Source organism: Anas platyrhynchos, chromosome 13 (assembly GCF_047663525.1).
Source record: "Anas platyrhynchos isolate ZD024472 breed Pekin duck chromosome 13, IASCAAS_PekinDuck_T2T, whole genome shotgun sequence".
In the NCBI taxonomy this organism is placed as follows: Eukaryota; Metazoa; Chordata; class Aves; order Anseriformes; family Anatidae; genus Anas; species Anas platyrhynchos.
This window is the reverse complement of record NC_092599.1, coordinates 13,672,431-13,694,772: the sequence shown is the minus strand read 5'-3', so window position 1 is coordinate 13,694,772 and position 22,342 is coordinate 13,672,431. Positions and strand designations below refer to the sequence as shown.

Sequence of the window (22,342 nt, the reverse complement as noted above, 5' to 3'; positions counted from 1 at the left end):
ATCTAATAGATACCTCTAGGCTGTACATATACTTTAGATCTGAGCACTTTTTTAGGTATGAAAGTGTTAACTGCACATGGTTTCATACTTCTGTGGAAAAAGAACGACACCCTTTTCTTTATCAGCCATTTCGGTGCTGTCTTTTTTAATCATTTCAGGCTTTGAACTCCTGCTCTGAAAGAGAGTCTCTGTCTCTTCATCTTCAGCAGCTGCCAGGTCTGGAGGCCTAATCAATGCAGGTTATTGATAGCAAATCAATTAATGCATACAAAGGATCAAAATTAAGGAGCTTTCACTAAATTAATAAGCGATTCCAAGTCTTTTAACAGAGTGCCTCAGATAAGGGCAGCTTAGTCTTCTGGGACAGCAGCCTCCAGTCCTGTGTTTCCAAAGACAATCAGCTGGAGAGAGAGCTCTGCTTTTACTTCTTTTGCCATTTAAATAACCTGGTTTTCTCAATAGGAAGTGCTTAAAATCTGAGTCTGGAAAGGCTGCCAGGAAGCAGGTCCGAACTGAAAAGAGCAGATTTATCTGCATAAGGATGTCATGGCCTTGCTCAGCTGAGGCGGGGAGGGCTGGTTATTTCAAAAGCCAGATTTATATAAGATACCAGCCAATACCAGAGTCAAGGTTTGCTTCAATAGCAGATATATCTAAAATTGGACTAGAGGTGCACTTGGAAGCAACTAGATGCTGAAGAGCCTCGAATAATTCGGAGCTCCTACCAGAGCCAGCCCTTCTGCCTTATGGTTTGCCCTCCTGGGGGAAGGTGCCCAGGGCTCAGTACTAACTTCTTGCAGTTAGCTCCCCTGCCCTGGGCCCTGCCAGAAAGTGCTAGACAAAGCTCCTAGGACAGCCAGCACCTCTGCCCTGCTGCCATCAGCCTCTCCTGAGGGGCTGGGTTACCGGGAGCGCCTAGGCAGCTACTGCAGCTTTTCCAGCTTCCCTCCTGCTTTGACCAAGGGAGAATCACCAACAGTGCCATGCAGGAAAAGAGAACATCTCTGGCAGTTTCTCTTCATGTAGTGCTGCCTGCCATCTCCTCCTATTTTCCTGCTTAGTAAGAAGGGCCATTCTTTGAAATGCCAGGAACTCTCCTGCTGTGACAGTAATTAACAGGGATGGAGATGGAGCTGGGAAGTAGATTACAGGAGTACTAATACAGCGTGTAGCCCATTGAAGATGAAGAATGGTTTGGGTCACTCCATGAGTCCCTCTCACAGAGCTGTGGACACGCTGTCTCCTTCTCTGTGCCTGACTGTGTGGTGTCAGATCCAGGTCCCAACAGTGCTTGGTGCAGGCTGCCCGGGTCTGGGCACTGTCCCTGGGTGCTGTGTGGGCACAGAGCACCGTGGGCTGAGCAGCAGAGGTGAGAGTGGTCTGCTGGCACCTGCCAAGGGACCACGAGAAGGGGTCCGGTGGCCTGGCCTGGTTGTCACGCTTGATCTCCTGATGCCAGGGTGAATTCTGAGCCAGATTCCTGTAAGCTTTTTGCTGTAAGCTTACTTGCAAGCCATTTTGTGCTAAAGAATAATATTTTTATATGCCGTGTGAATGATTCCTTGTGACTGAAATGGCTGCAGCTTCCAAAGCTAGAAAATTATGCCAGAGGTGCTAATATTCAGATGAATATACTGAGATTTACAAATGTAGCTCTTGTCACTGCTGATAGCAGAATTGTATCTGAATTCCAGGCTTACTGGGTCAAACTTCATGTAATCAAAGGATTGTCTTCTTTCTGCTATAGTTTGTACTGATCTCTGCCTGGCTCTCTATCGCAACCCATTGCCTGTTCTATTGCTGGCACTGAAATGCAGTCTGTTATCTTCATCTGCCTGCCTTTGGACTTGAAATGGCAACACAGCTGATGTTTGTTGATCTAATCCACTGGCGATGATCTGCTCGTGCCAAAGAGTTATGAAGCTGGACACATGGCGTTGTGGCCAGTGGATGTTACAGACGGCATTGCCGGCCAAAGTGTGGGTCGCATCTGAGAGAAGGACGAGGTGAATTCGTCACCCTGGACCAGAGCGACGAGCTGTAACACTGCAAGTTAGCAAAGTGGTTCTCTGAGGGTGCAGCGCTGCTGGTCGCTGCTTCTGTGCCTGTTGGGAATTGCTATACTGCATCTTGCTTACTTCAGGCAGGATTTGCAACCCTTAGATGTGGTCTGCTTTGCCTTTCTTCCACCACTTTCAGTTCCCTCCTACAAATGCCAGCTCTGACTGCAGTTCTCTGCAGCCACACGTCTCAGTAACTGCTTAACCTAGAAATCCATTGCTAAAAAGATCTGACACCATAACACCCTGGAAAAGACTCCTCTCTCCTCCCTCCCCCTACTCTGCTCCTTCTCTTTTCTTTTCCCAGGATATATGAAAAGCTGTAACTACCAAATCAAAATCTATTTGATTTTTGTACTCCCTTGATAACCGGGCAGCTGATCTCTATCACCTGGCTAAGGCTTATCTGCTGCCTCCAGCCTCCCTGCTGCAGCAATTGGTTCCTGCGGGGACAGCACTGGGTTATAAAGTGAGACTGATATCATGGTCAGGGCCCTTTGCTTTCTGACTGTGACCATTGTTGCAGAGATGTTCCTGAGCAAGCGGCTTTTTCTGGGAAGAGTAGAAGGAAGAACTGGGCCTCTGGGATTTAGAGGTTCAAAGGTATATTTTTAATCTCAATCTTTTTTTTTCCCATTTAAGTTGTGAAGTGATGCTAGGGAACATACAGGGTCAACAGCATGAGCTAGAGTCAAGGTAATGGGTTGGTGGTTTTGCGTTAGCTCTTAAACTTCCCAGGTGAGAGCCTGTTCTGAAAACAGTTTTTGTGGAAAAAATGACAGCTGCTGTACTTAAGTATAATTCTGTCCATTTTTAACTCTAATTGTATTTTTCCTGTAACTCAAAGATGAGGTTAGCAAGGTGGTGAAGAGGCTATAGATCCTCATCTGCACAGCTGGATTCAGGCAGCTCACCCCCAGCCATGTAAAACTAGTAGGATGTGGGAATGGGAGTGATCCCATCCCTTCTGGCTAAATCCCATCCTAACTGTAGTAATTTGGTTGTCTGGAGCCACTGGTAAGGCTGTACCCAGGTAAGCACCTTGTAATACCCAAGGTGGGAGATGAGGAAGCAGAATCCACCACAGCTGTGTTGATCTTATGGTTCAGCTGTTGGGTGTAATTATATTTCCTTTAATTGAGCACTAGTTCAGGGTGAGAGGGATTAGAGTTAAAACAGATTGCCTTTCTTCCCTAGAACTGAGCAGTCTGGAGAGCACATGCAGCTTTTTGGCAGTTTGGTTAAAGATCTTTTGGCAGTACAGCTGCAAGAGCATTTTGCTGCCCCAAGAAAAAGGATGCTGCAGGGCAGTCCTTGCAATGTGTGGTACCAGAAACAAGCTGGGCTAGCTGGGGTGGGGCAGCTGATAAGCCTCAGCCAAGCCCCAGAGATGAGCTGCAAGGAGCACGAAAATAACATGAGGTAGTAATTATAGCTGCTTTGGAGAAGGGCCTTCCCTCCACATGCTCCTTCTCAGGAGAAACCACTCAGGGTTTATAGGGCTCCAAGAGAAAACTGGGTCTGCTGCTTGTCGGCTCTCCTGTACGGCTGCAGCTCTGCTGAAGCATAAAGCCATCCCTCCACCCCTTGTTCTGCAATGCTGTCTTTAACGCTAGCACAGCCAAGCTAGCAGAGTGTGCTAATGTGGCTATGCTCAGGGAGGAAGCTCAGGTGGAGGCGTAACTCCTCTCTTCAGCTTTGCCTGCTTTAGATCTGTCCTAGTTGCAATACTGTCACCCGTTGCTACCAATACCCTGGTGCAGCAATGGCCAGGCACTGGTTAGTTGGCTCCATTTAGTGGCATCTGCTTGATGTGACTCCTCTCTTTGCTAGGGTGGCCTGCCATGGGCACACCCTTAAATGCTTAGGTCACAAAGCAGCTCATTTTTGAAGCTATTTTAACTATATCTAATAACTAATAGAAACCAAATGGTGTAAGAACTAGCACGTTGAGTATTCCCAGACTGGCTGCTTGGTGTATCAGGGTGTTCACCCTGACGTGAACGTACTCAGCTGACTTATGAGCCCTTCAGCCAGGCTGAGAAATACTGCTTTGGCATTGCTCCCAAGCACTCACGTTGACCACTGAGATAAATGTAGGGTTTCTTTGCTTTCAAGTGAGCAAAACTGTTCCGGTTAGTGGTCTTTGTTTGCAACAGCCTAAAGCAAGCCAAAGTCCTAATGCACTGTAGGATGCCATAGTTTGGCTCCGATGCAGCACTCGGGCACCCGACAGCATCAGCTGGATGCGCCTGAACCACTGCCTGCTGCTGAGCATGTTACCGTGCCTCTTCTTTGCACCTGGCAGCTGGACACAGAGCCCTTGTGGCCATGGTTTGGTAAAGACTGGCAGTTTTATGGGATGGAATTAATTCAGGAGTAGGTGTTTGAAGCAGTACTGTATTCAGGGAGGAAAAAAAAAAAAAATCATAGGCAGTGGTTGTCCATAGCCTGGGTAGGTTATTTTATACTCCAAGGCTGTATAACTACGAGTGGTCAAGACACTAGAGCTCAGCTGCAGGCAGTGGATGGCCATGGGTAGTTATCCTCACTGAGCAGTGAAGTGCTGTTGTTCGAACCACCAGAATGAAAAGCAGCTACCTTCACACTGAGTGAAGGTAAAATGTTCTGTTCTGCATTCGAGTTTAACTAAAGGAGTGTGTATAACGTGCTACCTCAGCCCAGCAGACATACGCTAGCTTGCTAGCCAAGGAAACTGCACTGTTTGCAACCACACGGCCATGCCCTGCTTCTCCCCTGCTTGAATTAAAGTGGTTTGAGCACAGCCGCATAAAACTGAAGTCTAAAAAGGCTTTTAAAATGTGGGTGCTTGTATTTATTTGCATATAACAGACCTTAACAATTAAAATAAATAAAAGTGGTGATAGAATCACTCTTCCCTGTGTGAATATTTCATAGTGACTGAGAGGAGGAAGAGAACAAGCACTCTTATGGCTTTGACACAAGGAATTCCCCGTTATAAATCTTGCTTTTCTGTGCAGTAATGCTTCTTAAAATACCACTTTTCTTCTCTTCCCACTCCTAGCAGAAACAATATTCCTTTATTCCTTCTAGAATACATGCACACAATTTTTCTTGCAAAGTGTGCAATCTTTCCTTCCCCTTACTAAATTGAAATTCAAAATTTCAGCCTGGCTTCCCAGAAAAGGTGGTGATGCTCAATATAAGACAGTTTATTCCATCTGATGGCTTATTATCATTATTCACTTCACTTTTTTTCCTTTATATGAAAGCAGTTGTTAAAGGAACCAGTACACACTTACACCAGCTAGCAAGAAAACTTGAGTCTCTTCTTGAGAGACTTCTTTGGCCGCACAGGCTTTGCGAAGGTTCATTCTGGGGCCGTGTTTAAAAGAACTGGACATGTCATTGGTTTTGGATACTAACCAAAATGCATTTAGATACAGCCTGAATGGATGCAAGACCTGTCAAGTATGTGTGCTCAGAACAGCTGTGCAGGGACATCCAGGTGAAGAGGAAAGGACTGGGATAGTGATAAAAGATCTGTAGTGTGACCCAGACTGTGGTGGGTGCAGAGTTGCAGCTCCTGACAGAAATAGAGGGGAGCTGAAGCCTGGGAAAGGTGACACCCTGCTTCTCATACAGATGAAAATATTCAGGACACTACTGTTTTTGTGCTGTATGTGTGTTCTTTCCTGCCTCCTTCAGTAGGATGAAATGCTCAGATAATTTCCTAGATGGAGGATTACTGTGTCTGCATGTGCACGTGTGTAAATGCATTATCAGTGCATGAACACTTCCAGTGTTCAAGAAATAAAATAAAATTAAAAAATGTTACTCAGGTAGCAGTGATGGATTCTGGATTGCATGAATGAAGCTCAGTAGAGCCTGCTGCAGCATAACCTTCCCCTCGGCAGGGGGGAAAGCTGAGCAATGAAGATGAGGTGACTTCCCTGAGACAATGTGAGGCCGAGTTAGGAACAGAAATCAGGAGATTTGTACTTAAGTCTAGCTTTCTGACAAGGTCACCCATCTTTCATCAATGAACTGGAAATGTGTGAGCTGTGCCTTTGTCTTTAGGAAGAAGAGATTTAATCCAAGTGGGTAATTTCAGTTTGGTCTGAAAGGTTTAGTGGCAGGTGAGAACTTTCTGCTTCCCATCATCCAGCTCTTAATTGCAGTTTTTGTTGTTGTTGTTTCTAGTTTGATGCTGCATTCTGAATCTCAATGGCATGGTGACAGCAAGACCATATAAACATTGCTCTGCTGCTGTCTGGTACCAGACTTGTTTTTCAGGATGGGCCCATCACAGTGTGAACTGCTGAGCCTGACAAAGTGTCAGGGCTTGACTGCAAGTGACTGGGGACGTGGCATAGCCAGAGCTGTGTCATGCCAGGACTCTTGCTGCGTGCAAAATGGGTGGCTTTAGGCATGTGTGGCTACTGTCCTGTTCTTTCAAGGAGATAGGAGGTCACATCCCCTTTCCTTACCTCTCCACAGGTGAAAGGAGTGTTGAAATGCAGGTCCAGGTTTGCAGTACAGTCTGTCTGTCTGAGTCAGGTCCTCTCTGACAGAAAGGTATAACAAGGAAGAGCAGAATGCAAGAACACTTCATGGATGATTTGGGGAAAGGAGAAGTAAGGGAGAAGGAAACAAGCTGTTCTTACAGCTACGGGGTCTGTGCAGGTACCACCATGGCCTAATGCAAGCAGTTGCTTTGGATGCGTTTGCTGCCTTATACTCCCTGAGAAAACAGGAGTGATCCAAACAGCAGCAGTCTCTATGCCTAATAAATGCTGAATTCTTTTTGATCCTGCAGCCTTTGTCTTCACCATTCCTCATATGCTCTGTGTTGCTCAGTGGGACAACTTTTCTGGTCAGTAAAAAATGGGGTGCTCCTTGCTAACGCTGCTTTTGAGCACAGGGCTGCTGACGCTAGGTACCCCACTGGTGGCTGTGTCCCTGCTGGCTGCTCAGGATCCCTTGGTGTTCCTAATCTAGAGCATCCCACAGTGAGACAGGGCTAATCTCCACATAAAACAGGTTTAAGGTTGAGGCAGCTCGTTAAGGGAGCCTGAAGCAGCAGCAGGGGCCCTGACTCCCTGCTCTGCCCCAGCAGAAGCTGGTGAAATGTGCAGTGGCTTCAGGAGAGCTGGCCTGGCCCCAAGGACTGCCAGGACGCTGCTGTAGCCTGGGGCGTACAGCTACAAAGGAAGGGGGAGAAAAGCTGTGATAGAGTGAACGGGAGGAAAAAGGGTAGGAATAGGGATTGAATCCAGCTCCTTCTTCTACAGGGGAAAAATTAACATTTCTTTTAAGCCAACGAGATGGCAGAGCCTGGCTGCACAGAGATAAGTGTGTACAGCAGCTGCCCAGTGGGATTGTACGGGCTGACAGTGTTTAGCATGCTGCACGGAACAGCCTCGGAGCCAACTCTGCTCAGAGAGATGTCCCGGGGTGAAAAACCCACAGCAGGCGGGGGGGGTGCAGGTGCTGAGGCCTACAAGAAGCGGCTTCTCCACTCCGGCCTGATGAGCGCCTGGATGAAAGAAGAGGTGAAGCAAGTGTGTGTGAAGGACACGTAGCTCGTATCACTGCCTGCTGAGATGACAAGGAGTTTAATGAGGACGCCCTGACCACCGAGTGTGGCTGTGCTGCCTGTGCAGGTAGGCCGGTGCTATCGGGGTGGCTGCTGTGAGTATGATGGGGCAAGGCCCTGAGGAGGAGAAAGAAGCACATGGTGAGCAGTGGTGAAGTCAGCTTATGTATTCCTGCCTTATTCCTGGCCATGTCTCACATTGCCATGCTGCAAGCTGGGATGCTGGCATGGTCTGGCTTAAAGCAATGCTTTTCTTGGGGTGCTAAGAGCAGAGTTATTCTGTGTTCTTTGTAACATCTGGAAACCGGGCTTTTGCCTTGGTGCACCTGAGGTGGCTCTTCAGCAAGGAGCTGGCACAGACTACTTTGAGCACATCTCCAGGAATGGCCAACAATTTATCATGGAAGCTTTCAGGAGAAAGATGTTTAATGCTGAGCTGTAGTTTAAGCCTGTTTTATCGCTACTAGCTTGCTGTGTAAGGAAATTACAAGATGGGGAGCTACCTGCTCAAAGTAAAATAAGAATATTTTGCATGTGCTTTTTTTTATACAGAACTGCAGGGCAATATTGACAATACGAAGTTAGTCTGGGCAGAGGAAATGAACCATCAAATCTCTGCAGAGAGGATGAGGACTGTAATGCTTGCTGCTGAGAGCAGTACAAGATCCCTCTTGAATATCAGTGGAAAATGATGAGATATTTTCACAGGGTGGATATGCAAGACAAAATAGATACATGGTTCACGGTGAAACACTGGCAGGACTACCTTGGAATGAGGAAATCATCTTCATATCTTCTGGGATTCTCCTAAATTAAATGGCTGATGTTTTAGAAAATTGACATGAGTTATTTCAGGGATGTATCCCCCAAGTTCTTATTACCATGCTGTTAGGAGAATGTCCTGATTTTCTGCAATTAAACAAAGATAGGTAACTGTTTAACATTCTGTGACTGCAGCCAGTAGCTGTATTAAATTAGTGTGTGTGCAGAGACAGATAGCATCCGTAGGAATGCAGTTGGCCAAAATAAGATAACAAGGAGGAATGGAGTGGCTTACTACCTCTGCTAGATTAGCAGCCAAAATATTTGAGGAAGAAAAGGACCAAATGGAATTTTTTTTTGCTTTAACATTTATAATTGTAGTACTCTTTCTTGGCATCTTACATCTCAACTCTTTTGTTTCTTCTTTCTAATTCTCTTTGTGTAAAAATGCCTTGTATAGTCAACAACTCCATTGCTCTTTAAAAACAGGTACCATGTAAAAGGGACTTGTTAGTCTGTTCTGCTGCAGTTGTTAGTGCTGAAAAGGTGGAATCGTGTTTCTGGAGGTAACAGGCAGTCTGGATATTTCCCTGAGACAATTGCTTCTCCTGAGTTGATGTTCATTGCCTCTCTGCATAGCTAAAAGCAGATCTTAGCAGAACTTAGTAGTATTCTTCCAGTGTTGGTCTGCCCGCATACATGATCACCAATAATCAGCCGCACAGTAGCAGCTTGTTTTCTGCTATCTGGCTTGTTGGAGATGATATATGAAGTATAAAGAATACTGTGAGATGTTTTTCTTAAGCTACGTTAAGCCCACTGTGCTGACAGCAGCAAAACAGAACTTGTTTTGACAGGGAGTTGAGCTCATGTGACACATAAGCTAAATGCAGGAAAGATGAGGATCTCTATCAGACCCTGGTGATTTTTTTCTTTTGTGGGTCATTTTAAAAAGCCTTTCCCCAGTGCTTTCCTAGCCTCCCAGCGCTTATTTTCTGAGCTGTCACCTTCTCCACAATGTGAAAGACACTTTTTTTCCCCCCGTTGGTCTTTATAGCTTGCAGCACAATTCAAAGGCTCGAGATTTATTTTAAGATTTATGGATCATTACAATATTGGTAGTGTTGCATCTTTATGTGGTGGTGATATGTCACCGTGAGTTGTTGCTTCCGAGGAAACTGATGCAGTTCGACAGCAGGAAGGCAGTGTCGTGTCTCATGACATGGTTCTTCTGCACCAGGGGCACTTCGGAGGAGTTAGGACCCCAACACAGATGGCGTAAGCCTGTAATCACTCTGTCGTCCCTGAGGCAAGCATGGGGAATTCAAATCATCTTCAGGGCATGGATCAGATGGATATTTTTTTTCCTGTAACCATCAAGGGGCAATTGCTACCCCAACAGGTCATCGAGCCAGCTCACTCTGCCACAGTCTGAAAGATAGATTGCTTTAGGTCTGGCGTTTATTCATGCCGAGATGGATATGAATAAATCCTGTGCTCCAGTATGTAAGCTGTTTGCATAGCAGGGGTCGGAAAGGTCCCATTCCTCTTTTCCCTCTGTACAATGTTGCATTATGAGGGCTCTGCATTCTTCTGAAGAATGAAATATTTGAGGTTGCAAAAATCAGAGTGCTGAAGGTTAATGGACCCTAAGGGTCTGACAAATATCATTAATGCTCCTCCATTAATCACCTAGACTGGGGGAACCTACTGGTCTGTGCTGGGTTTCCCCCTGGGCCTGCCCTAGTTCCCTTACTAAAGGAGGGGTGCATGTGCTCAAGGTCTCTTGCAAGCATGATGCCAGGAGGTAGGCATGGTCTGCACCCTGTAACCAGGATTACAAAGTTTACCTATCCCATGGTTTGGATCTAGTGGGTTCATTCATCCAATAACTGGATTTCTTGTTTCAGTGGGTATTTCCTGCTGGGTTGTCCTCTGGATAATGGGCTTGCTGCTGCTGTGAGTATAGCAGAGAAACCACAATGGTACATGGAGCTTGCCTTAACAATAAGGAATTGCTCAGATGTTTTCTGGTATGTGAAGGTGACTCGAAAAACTGCTCACTCATAGAAGTGTGCTGCCAGAAGTCTTCCCCCTGTACTTGTTGTTCTGTAACCAGCCACCAACATGCAATAACTAAAAACCAACATTACCCGATAACTGCGGGGTCAGATGGCAGTCCAATTTCCAGGGGCCCGGTAACAAGTGGGTGTTACATCAGGAACTGGAGCCCTTCTCCAGGGCTGCATGAGCCATGGAGGCCTTGTGGAGGCCATCCTGGCCGTATTGTAGCGAGGTGGGATGAGCTGGCAAAGTTCCTCCATGTGCTACATCTCTTCTCAAAGTGCTGGTCCAACAAAATACTAAGTAAAGCGATGAGCACTGGTAAAATACTCTGGGACTGGAAGTTGGGAGCAGCATTAGGGTCACCAGAAGAATTTAGAAAAAACTCTTTGACCTTCCTAGTGCCAAGCCTCTGATTTCATTGAAGTCAGCAGCAGAGCTCGCAGTGACCTCATCTGTGCAGGACAGAGTCAAGAAACACAGCACTTGTCTTGCTGCCTTGCCCGTGGCAATGTCACCAGCTGTCACCAGCACTGAACCTGGTCCTGGCAGGTGGATGAAGGATGAAGGAGTCCCTTAATATGTAGGAGAAATGATTAATAAGTTTTCTAATGTGTTGTTATAACAACCAGCTGTTTGCTTTTGCCTCTGCTTGTCTATGTGCTAGGGTTGAGCAAGGGACAGAAGTGAACAGCACAGTGCATGCAGCCCACACGGTGCTGGTGCAAACCCCTTTTGCTCACTGTCACCGCCGTAAGTAGGATCTGGGGAGAAGCTGAAGTGTTGGGGAGCCAGGAGTAGGGTGGCTGCAGAGAACTGAAGGGCTGTGGTAGTTGCACTGGGATGTGGCTTAAATGGTACAAGGAAATACAGCCAGGGCTCTGCTTCTGCAAGTGGGGCCAGCTCTGTAGATCAGTGAAGTGCCAGCGATTTACTGTAAATGAGATATAATATGCTGCAGTGAGTGTGTAGCCTGAATGCTACCCATTATTCCCCTTGAGAACCTCAGAAGGCATCACAGTCTCAACTGAAGAGCTAAAACAGGGAGGAGTGTCAAATAGCCCTCACTGGTAAGTCTTGCTGCTGGTGGAAGAGCCAGCCTCTTGTGCCAAGCAATGTGTGCGTACTCCATTTGGCTGGAGTCGGTCTATTATTTTTCATTTTGTACCATTTACTCTGCAGTCGTACTTTGTAACACATCATTCCAGTACAGTTTTTATTACAGAGTATAGGAAGTGCAGAAAGTAGTTTATCTACTTCTCTCCATCTCTAGCAGTGATAGCATAAACAAAGATGTTTCTCACACACGGGAGCTCTGGGGACAGGACTGCTCCCTCACACGGGCAGGGCTCAAGGCAGTATTGCTCTAGGCTTTGCACAAACACATGGATATGCCGTGTTTGGGTAAAAGAAAACATGTTCAGTAAGATAGAGATCCTACAGGCCATCACTTCTGAATGCAGGAGAGCAGCTAATGTTGCCATAATGGCTCGAGTCGGGTAGCGGCTCTTCTCAAGCTGCGGGTGTAATGGAGATGTGTCAGGCACCGACACTCATTGTTACAGGCGAGGGACCTGCATCATTTGAGGTGGCTGACTTTGAACGTCCTCTGTGTGTGTCTGAGGAACTAGATCTGCTCTGCAGACTTCTAAAGGACTGCTGCACCCATCTGGTGTTGCCCTGCATGGCATGTAGCTTACGTGAGTGGCCGAGGTTTATCTCTGCCCCTTGCTTCCCGGTGTGGTACTGGATCTCCTTGTCAGATCCTTGTGTGTTCCTTCGTGAAGGATCTCAAGCCCTGGCTAGAGATGGATTATTCCTCCTCTGTGGCTATTATAAACCCATCAATGGCCAGCATAGTCTTATGTTTGATAGCTGCTGCTGTATCGCGCACAAGCTCATGCTCCAGTCAGCCAAAAGCCAGGTGATAAGATAGGATGCTCTTGGCCTCTCTTTCAAAGAGACTTCTGCCCCTGTCAGAATCACTTCAATCTCCCAAGGCACTTTCAAACAGCACCTGTGTGCATGAACAGAGGTGCTGAGCCACATCTCCAGTCTTGCTGAGGGCTACTAGCTGCACACCGGAGTTTGACACTGTAATAATAAATTTCTTTTGTCAGATGAAATTAATCTTGGATTATCTGCTTCACCAATCCAAATACAGGCTTCTACATTAGCATCCACTTTCCTTAGGCTTGAATCTTTCAGGAAATAGATGCAAATTGGAAAGCCTACGTAAGTTAACCAGGATTGTAAATCCAGCCACATCACACGTGAGCCCGGGAGGTAGAGAACAGCTTTCAAACCACTTCCCACAAATTGGGAGTGAGCGCTGCACTCTCATACATCTTATTAAAGCTGTGGTGAGAAACAGGCTGGCTAATACAGTGACCCTGTGCTTGAAGCAACCACTGCCATCTAAGGAACAAAAAATACTGTCACCTACCTCCAGCCAATACAATCCAGATTAGTTTCTGCCCCCTGAATTAACACACCAAAGCCTTGTAATGAGCCCCTCAGGGCTGTGCTCAATAGATCTGCCCCAAGCCTGCTGTGTGAAGAGCTCTGTGGTAAATCAGAGGAGCCCTCTGCCATCACCTGCCTCGTTTGGGTCCCTGCATGCATCACCTGCACCTGTGAGATTTGGGTGTCGGATTTGGCAGGTAGGTTACTCCTAGGAAAAAGGTGCGAGAGGGTGCACAGTGGCGGCAGCAGCGTGAGCAGTGAGGAGGTGTCTGAGCTGGCAAAGAGCCATTTGCTTTAGGCCTGGAAGCAGGAGTGCCAAGGGGAGATAATTACGTCAGAGCATCCTACAGCTGAGGGGCTCAAGCACAAAACTTCCTGGACTGGACCAAGCCAATATATGGAGGTGTCCTTTGCTGTGCTGTGTGGATGTTAACCCCTTTGTCTTTACCCCAGTTGTTTGACATTTCATTTCAGGAAACACTTCTGTTTTCTTGTTTGTTTTGTTTCAGGGTTTTTAGGTATTTTGATTTTTTTCTTCCCAGAGTACATGCTTACAACTGAAGTATTAGAAACCTCAGAATTGTAGTCAAAGCATAATTTAAAAACATGCTAGGAGTGGAAATGCAATTAAGGTGCCTTAACGGCCTTTACTCTGCCCTGCAGCAATGCAAAGGAAAACAATTTGTTTTTAAAGGTTATTGTAATCTAGAGCTTTAAAACCTTACATGCCTTAATCATTACTAAATGGTTATTGGAGAAGTTTACCTTCCTCAGCCATAAACAACTGCTAAGTAAAATGTACCCTTTACATCTTCACTAGGCAAACAGCACAAACAATTGTCACTGTGGCCATTTCATAAAAGACTGAGCCAAATATCAGCAAATGAAGCCATGTCAGGTCTCAGCTGACTATCGAATAGCAAGGGTCATACCAAGCACAGCTGTGGGCCTCCCTACCTTTTTTTTGGCTTCATATGAAGAAGAAAAAGCTATTTATCAAAGCCGTATTTCCATACAAAAGGCATGTTTCAGTCTGGTCCTGCAATCACCCACTCCGGTGCTTAGCTTGATATTCCTGGGGACTACTCGCACATTTCATGTCAAGATTGACGTTTGGTTTTCTAGCATGAGGGCCGGTTTTGTCTTCTCAAAGCTTCTGTTTCCTTGCATCTTGAAGCACCAAGATGAGGGGCAAAAGAATGATTTTTGTCAGGCGTGCAGCACAAACAACTTGTTCTGACCAGCAGCACTGTGCTCTGGGTAACTGCTACCAGCCTGTCCTCACCTGGGCTTCCACCAGTTTGCCCCTACGATGTGTTAGGTCATAGGGGACCACAAAAGAGAAGTAATCTGCTCCTTAGGCTGATTTATCTTAAGGTGATGGAGAGCTTGGAGTACTTGTTTTTTCCATTTTTAAAATCTTTCAAGATGAAAAATCTGCTGCCTTTCTCAAAGGACACTTGCAATATTTGCTTGAGCAAAGTACAATTCTTCATACTGTATGAAGGTTTTTATCTCTGTGTGCATCTTTGCCATTAGATATCCTCACATGAGCCATAGGACGAGGATTTCAAAAGCTGTAACTTCTGTCTTTTCCTCACACCAGAAACTACAGTAAGGTTGAACCAATCAGGTATTTGGACATTTTCCACTTTCCTGGGAAGGGATGGGCAGGATCCTCTGTAGACATGCATAGTGGCAAACCTTTCTGTCTGTGTTTGAGATGGACTTGTACATCTGCAGCTCAGCTGTGCTGGGCACAGGGGTTCATTATACACTGCCCTGCTTATCAGGTGCAGTTTAGAGTTGCCATAATCTGGCACTACATTTGGAAAGCTATCGTTGTCCTCTCCTGACAGCAGTCTGTGATCCATATTTTTTTACGGCTGGTATAATCTGAAAATCAAGTACTTCTGGCAGTTTTTGTAGCTCCATATAGTACACTACATTCATCTGAACAACTGTCATTTGCCTTTAATCTGTCCAGATCCAATTATTTTAAGTATTCACAGGTGAAACATTAGAGACCACATGTCCCTTTTTAAATAATAATGATAATTAAAAAAAAAAAGGAACTTTGTTTTCTCTGCTATGGCTGAAGGTGGCAGCTCTTTACCTGGTCACCCACTGGCCTGTGATGTGACGAGCACTTTGCTGTGCCTCAGTTCCCTTGTAGCTGCAGTAATCCTGCACCACTCCTCCCCATTCCTTCATTTAAAATATGGTTTGAAGTCTACAATGTGGTTAATGTGAGCAGGAGAGACTCCTTCTCCGGAACCCTGTCACTTGTTCAGTCCAGTTTCATTGGAGAACAAACATTTATTTGGTATTATCTTCCTCTTGAAAGTAAAAGCAGTGATACTGGAGTCTTCTGTAGCAGGAATGGTCTGAGCTGGGACAATGTATGAAAGTGGGGAAAACAACAGGAAAGAACTGGTTGTGTTTGTTAGCTCAGTGTTTCTCAAATGTTTCATGTTGCCAATGCTATCTGAAGTGATAATAAAGTCTAAGCTTTCCCCCCTTACACTTGCTGTGCAAGTGCACAAAGGTACTAGTGCTGATGGTGTTATGCCAGCACAATTACTTTATGTTGTGTTTTAAGAGGCTGGCAAAGAGCTCTTGGCTGTAAAGGGTTAGGGTGTGCAAGGAATACAAGAGCAAGATTTCTTTAGCCTGAGATCACAGCTCCATGTTCAGCATCCCGCTAATCCTCTTTTCCTCCCTGGACTGTGTTTCTTGAGCTCCTTGGAGGATTTTGATCCATCAGTAGAAACCCCCAATCTATTACTGAGCTGTAACTGCCTGTGGAAATACACCAAACCCAAACTTGATTGCCAGCACCTCGAAAACCTTAGGGCAGTCAGGATTTGAGAGAAGGTGGGTTAGGATGTGCTGGGGCTCAGTGGGATGGGAATGTGGTGCTCACGGCGCAGAGGAGGCATCAGGCAGGGAAGCAGCTCCCTGCTGTGCTCTGGGACAGCTCTGCAGTAGTGCTGGGGCAGTGATGCCCCTTGGAAAACACTGGCATTTCTCTGTGAAAGTGGAGCGAGGTCTGGAGAGTGACACCCAAGCAATGGACTTCTTGGCATGGGCCCCTCACCAGGAGTCACTGCGTACTCTTGGCTGGTAGTGGATTCCTCTCTGTAATGCCTGAGCTAGCAGCAGTTAATTCTGTCTCTTCTGGGAATATTTGGTGATATTTAGCAAAAAGGTTTGTGTTCTCAGATCAAGCCAAATAGGCCATTTACCCCATCGCAGTGCTGCTGCCACAGCTTCTGGCACCGGCAGAGCTCTCAGCCAGCACCTCTCCCCTGCCCCGGCTGCTGCCTAGCAGAAAGGAGCCGCCTGCAGGAGCTGGAGGATGGCGAGGCAGCTGCTGGACACGCTGCTGCCTCCCTGGCTGCCCACGAGTGGGCACAGCAAGTCCCCAATGTGGGCTCCGGGCTGGCTGAGGGCAGCACCCTCCTGCCCAGAACAGACAAGGCCCATTAAGAGTTAATGCCTGCAATTAGAAATGAGCCGTGCGAGTTGGAGGTTTCAGAAAGATGACAGTGGGTGTGAAACGCTGTAACGTTCCCATTAATTTGAAATGTCTCCTTTCTGGCCAGAAAGAAATGCCCAGATTTTTTAGTCAATATTAATTTTACACTTGGCACCACAGGAGAGTGTGAACTGCTGAGTTCACAAAGGGTCCATCTAATAAACAGACAATAGAAAATCAGAAAAGCGAAGATTGAGTTCACTTGCCCAGGCGATGAGAGTATAATAACCATGAGGGCTGCAGAGGGCAATGGAAAATTCTGAGCAGTAATGAGGAGCCGCAGCGAGCGCCTGCGCCTTGGGTCTGTGGCGGGCACAGGTGGGAACAGAGGGAGAAGGTGGGATGGAGGGGGCCTCGATCGGCAACGGGAGATGGAGGAGGAGGAGGAGATCACATCACCAGGGTGCTGGAGGTATGGAAGAGCCAGAGAAGGAATGCCAGTCCTTCCCCTGCAAATGGATCCCATGCCTGATCTCCACGTGATTTCCTTTAGGAGAGTTTGAAGTTTTAGATGGGCTCCCACATGCACACCTGCAGCCTGGCAGGTCGGCTCTGCCCCTCCCTGTTTTGATTGCCTCTCCTGCTAGATTACTTCGTTAAGCAAGCCATCCCATCTCCTGGCAGCCTGCAGAATGTGAGGCATCAGGCTCTGGAAGGTGTGGGGACTAGCCAAGTCAGTACTGCAGGAGTAAGAGATGAACTTGGTTCCAAAGAGCCAGATGCTACCGGCTTCCTAATAAACCCAGAGGAAACTCCATAAACAGGAGATAATTATCAGAAAAACAGATTGCTTTGAGGGATATGTTTGCCTGCTTTCTTCAGCTTTCAAGCAGTCTCCTAAGCAGATTTCTTTTATTGTCTTGATACCAGCACGGGACTTCCCAAAGCCAGAATTGCTTAATTTCACTCATTCGTAGGCACTTGGAGCTTACAGACATCCTTGTGCTTCATGCCTTGACCTCTGCGTTCTTCACGAGATAGCAGGGTCCAGACCTGGTTAACATCCTGAAGACTCCATTCCCTGCTTTAGCTAAGATGATGTTTCAAAATAGACAGATTTTTCTGCAGGATTGTTCTTTTAGTCCCCTTCCCTTTTGTTCTTAACAAACGCTTTTGATATATGTGGAACCTGAATTCTACCTTGATTGAAACCGTACCCCAGAATCAAAATTCAAAGTTGAGGTGAGCCTCGGTATCACCCCAAGCACTGAAATCACTCAGAAGCCTGGCACTTAGTTAATGTGAACATCCTGGGGAGCCCAGAGACTTTAATTCCTGTAACACTGTTAGCATTTTTGATCTGGCCATTAAAGAAGCAAGGTGAAAGAGTAAGGAAGCACCTGCCTCTGCATTATCTGTCTGTGACAAGGCAGCAGTGGATGCATCTGATTATCTTTAATGCTCAGGACTGGTTTCTGGACAGAAAACTACAGATTTTGTTGGAGAGGGAAAAGAGGTTCAGCCTTCTCAGCATAGGATGCAGATGTGATCCAGGCACTTTAAGATGAAAAAAAAAAAAAAAAGAAGAAAAAAGTTGGACATACCAATTCCTTGTCAAGGGGTTGTAACTTCAAAGCCCAGGTGAGAAACTGCAGAGAACGAAGTGCACTTAGACTAAGTATAGTAAAGGGAATCTGTGTGAAGTATGAAGTGCATGTGTTGAGAGAGGAGAGAAATGGGGCAAACAGAGTCCTTTGGGGGAATGAAGAATTCCCAGAGCCCCTGGTGTGAAAAAGGGACAGGAAAGTTTGCAGAGAATCCCTAAAATACAAGGAGGCTAGGGATGGGAGGTGAAGAAGGCCTGTGGGGGTGTGGGAATAGAGTAGCTGGATGCAGAGACCACCTGCAGAATGAGAGGTTGCCTTCTCTCAGGGATGGCACAACACCAGGCACAGGAGAGGAGGCCTGCAGGTGGGCAACGCCAGCAGCCTGTGTGAACACCATGGACAGATGGCAGAGTAAACCATATAAGTAAACCTTAAAACTGTGGATGCTTCACAAACACAGCCTCTGTTTTTTTTGTTTTTTTTTTCTTTTTTTGGAACATGCTCCTGTGTTCTTTCATCCAAGCAACCCAGTTTGGTGGTTAGCAAAGACCCCACCAGGGCTCTGCTGTCTGATGGTCAGGTGTCCTTGATCAGGCTAAATGGGTTAACCTGAGTGATGTGCATCTGTTCCAAGATAACCACCCAATTAGTAAAATGCTCTGTTTGGTCAAATGGATGGACAATGAAACTGCTTGAAAACATATCCATTTCCTGAATTGTGAGTATATAGCAGTTACTACTGCAAGACAAGTCAGAACAGGAGCTCTTGGTACGGGTTGGTACTGGAGAAATGTAATTTAGCTTCACTGTTACTTCTTGAGCACAGTGATCTTTCGAATGTTTGTAACAAGGCCACCATCCCATGTAGGTTTGTAGAGGGGTTGGTGTGGGAGGATGTGCATGTGGCTCTGTATCCAGCTCTCATAAACCTCCTGTCCTTGAGCTCTTTTCCCTGGCTGCTTGGTGAGGGTGTTGAGAGCTCCTTCTTGTTCCTCTGCTCTGTCATAGAACATAAAATATTGGCAAAACAGACTTGTGATTTGGATCCAGAATGGAACATTTAAGCAGTCTTGAGCGCTAATGAATTGCCAGGACTGGAAGGTTTCACCTGAGGTCTGAGGAACTCAAGGATGAAATAGCTGAATTGCCAAAGGCAGTGTGTAACATTTCTCTTAAAATTTCTTGGCACCTGAAGCATGGAGGGTAGGTAAATATAACATCAATCTTCAAAAAATGGTTTGGGGAGGATCCAGGAAACTGAAGGCTTGTAAGCTTGGCATATATAGTATATAAACTAGTAAAAGGTATAATAGAAATAGTCAACAAAAGGATAAATAAAATCCGTTTGGGGAAAGTCAACATCCCTTCTGTAGAGGCAAGAGGTTTGACCTGCAAATCTCTTGGAGTTCTTTGAAAAGTATGTAGATAAGGTCAATCCAGATGATACTGGATTTCTATAAGAACAATTTGCCAGAAGCCTTAACAAATCAAGAACTTGAGCAGGCATTGCCTAGGAGAGACAGTTTCAAGATGTATAAGTAATTGGCAAAGAGGCTGGAAGCAGAGGGTAGGAGAAAATGAGAGAAAAGTTACCTGAGTGGAAGGATGTTTCCAGGGGAGTTTCAGGCATCTGTGCTTGGATCTGTACCATAGAACATGGTCAGAAATGAACAGTAGGCTTCAAATTTTGCTGATAAAATTGTTATTCAAGACTGCAAAGATAATGGTCAGCAGTGAAAAACTGTTGAAAAACTTTGAGACTGAATGACCAGGCAATAAAATGACAGATGAAATTTCATGTGAATAACTGAAGTGAGGCATGCAGAGAAAAACAGTCCTTGTGCGTATAAAGTGATGGGCTTTGAGTTCCTGGAATGGCTTCTGTATAGGACTGAATGAGAAGTTGTTTTCAGCCTGGGAAAGACATGACTGAGAGACTATACTAAGGATGGAAGTGTGTGGGTTGGGGTTGACTGTCCACTGCATCTCTCAATCAAAATGAAATTTTTCCAAAGAAAAACACAGCCTGAGCTAACATGAATGTGCTTCCCTCAGATGTTCTAGAGTGATTCTTCTTATATAGAATAGAATTGCCTCTCCTAAGGAATGTTGCTCTCCTACCCAAGCTTCTTTCCTGAAAAGGGTAGGCAAAGTCACCCGAGGTAAAATCCTATGTGATAATTGTTGGAGTCACTATTCCAGCCCAGCCTCCAAACAGAGGTTTGGCTCTGGAGGGAGCTCCCTCACCCAGCTGAATCGCTGTCACTGGTGTTTATAGCGTACACACATGATAATCTTTTTGATCTCTGTAGGCATCTGGAATTCTTCCGCTTGGGTAGCTGGCAGCTAGCCTAGCTCATCTGAACTGGCAGCTGCAAAGGTGGAGACTGATCAGAAATAGCTGGAAATTGATAGGACCCTATCTGGAGACCCCCCTTCCCTCTGCACCTTGAAGGTACTGCATGCCTTACTGCCGCTATTCACTGTCGCATACAGACTCACCTTTGGCATTGCTGTCATCAGAGCACAAGGCCTTTCATAAGGGCTGGGTAAATGGGGGAGTGAGGGTGGAAGCAGGAAAGGGCAGGGCTCAAGGCTAACATCAGGGCATTGCTTGGGCTACAGGCATTCAGGTGTTGTCAACCTTACTGGAGGACAAATACACCTGAGTTGCTATCTCCAGCCACCCAAAAATACAATCTATGACTTAAAGAGTAGGGGGAGAGTGTTGGGTATACAGCTTTCATCATGGGCAGGCAGGCTCCCACCTGCTGTAGCACGTGGTCCCATCCTGAGATCAAGCAGGAGGGCAGAACAAGATTTTTCACATCATGTAGGATTCATCTCATTTGTGTGCATCAATACAAATATCAGCCCTGACACCTTGTCTCTGTGCAGAGCGTGCAGTGGTTAGGTCATAAAGATCAAAGCCTGTGTTTGTCCCTGGACCAATTAAGAAGAAAAAACAATGCCAATCAGGAAAGCTGGGGTGAAGGGCACTTTTCCAGCTCATCCCTGCTTCTCCCTCACTCTGCCTTGCCCAGTGCAGTTTTCTGCCACAGTCATATCCAACTCACCATTCTCACCTTGAATAAATCCGCGTGTGACTAGCAGTGGTGATTGATTTGATGGGTGTGTGTTTTCCTTGGGAGTCTCTGGGGCCCTTCCTCGGGGGAAGGCAGGGCGAATAAATGATTTGCCAGAGTGTATTGTGGTGCTGCCACAGTTGTGGAAGACAGAAGTGGCATGAAGTGCCTGAGATCTCGAAATGGTGAAGCCAGACAATTGAAATGCAAGGGAAGGGTGTGTAGAGAAGAAGGTGGGAGTGGAGAAAAAATACATATATTTAAAAAAAATAATAAAATCCTACGAGCAGATTTACCAGCAATTCTAAAATCCAATTTTCCTAGTATTTGGTTTCTAACAGCTTGTAATCAGCTAATATTTGTTTTGTCGATGCAGGTGTTTGACCATCTCCGCTGATTCCGAGCCGCATGTGTTTCTGTTACCACTGCTTTCTGAACCCCGTCTGCTCAGTGGCATTTACACTCGCGGATACATCGCTAATGGGGTGGGGGGAAATGCAGTTTACCTCTGGGAAATGTATGGGGAGAGTGCCACTGTGCGGTAACACGGAGAATTTCACCTGCCCTTCTCGGAAGGTGTAAAGAGCATCTCCGAGGTTAACAGCATCCCCGATTTCTCCCCAGGACACGGGTTGTTCCTGGTAAAGGAACAGGAGCAACCCTTCAGGCACTTCCATTTTGCTGTCTTTTTCCTCCCCTTCTCTCTCTCGGTAGCTTTTTGACATCGGTAAGACAAAATGTGTCCTTCTGTCATATGTGTTAGCATGCCTTTCCTTGAGGGAGAGTGAAATGAAGGGTAAAAACAGGACAAACATGGAAAACACACAGTGCCCTGCAATTCTGTCTAAACAATCTGCTGCAAGCTGCAATCTGCTGCAACATGTCTCAGCCATGGACAGCACAAGTTGCTTTCTCCATCTGTTCAGGGAGTTAGGGCTGTGCTGTCTTGCACCCATTATGACAGTGGGGCCTCACTGTAATCATCCTTCAAGTACAGAATGCATTCTGCACCCAGCAGTTGTAATGCTGAGACTAAAGCCTTAGTCCCCTGCCCTGGCATCCTCCTAATCTGGTCATCTGGCTTTACTCAGTGGGTCTCACACTTTAGTGATTGCTTCTTGATGCCTTTTAGCTCTAGGTCTTTACATATTACACCCGTGGCTAGCAAATTTGCTTTGGTTCTGTTCTGGGGAAGGGAATGCTTCCTTCTGAAGCTCGGTTGTTTGTTGTAAGAT

At 46.1% G+C, this 22,342-nt stretch overlaps 1 protein-coding gene across 9 annotated transcripts in view; it reads left to right on the top strand.

Moving 5' to 3' along the window:
* Window positions 1-22,342, top strand: part of LOC101796407 (high mobility group protein HMG-I/HMG-Y) — a 63,478-nt gene that overhangs the window by 19,363 nt on the left and 21,773 nt on the right. Inside the window, exons 1-2 of one of the 9 annotated variants that reach the window (XM_072044376.1) lie at window positions 2,546-2,663; window positions 20,334-20,476. The exons of 1 other annotated variant lie outside the window; for it this stretch is intronic. The gene's annotated coding sequence lies outside the window, so the exon portion shown is untranslated. Of the gene's footprint in view, window positions 1-2,545; window positions 2,664-7,588; window positions 7,709-13,030; window positions 13,131-18,620; window positions 18,886-20,333; window positions 20,477-22,342 lie in introns of those variants that run through there. 7 more of the 9 variants (XM_072044379.1, XM_072044378.1, XM_072044377.1 and 4 more) reach the window with 7 other exon arrangements.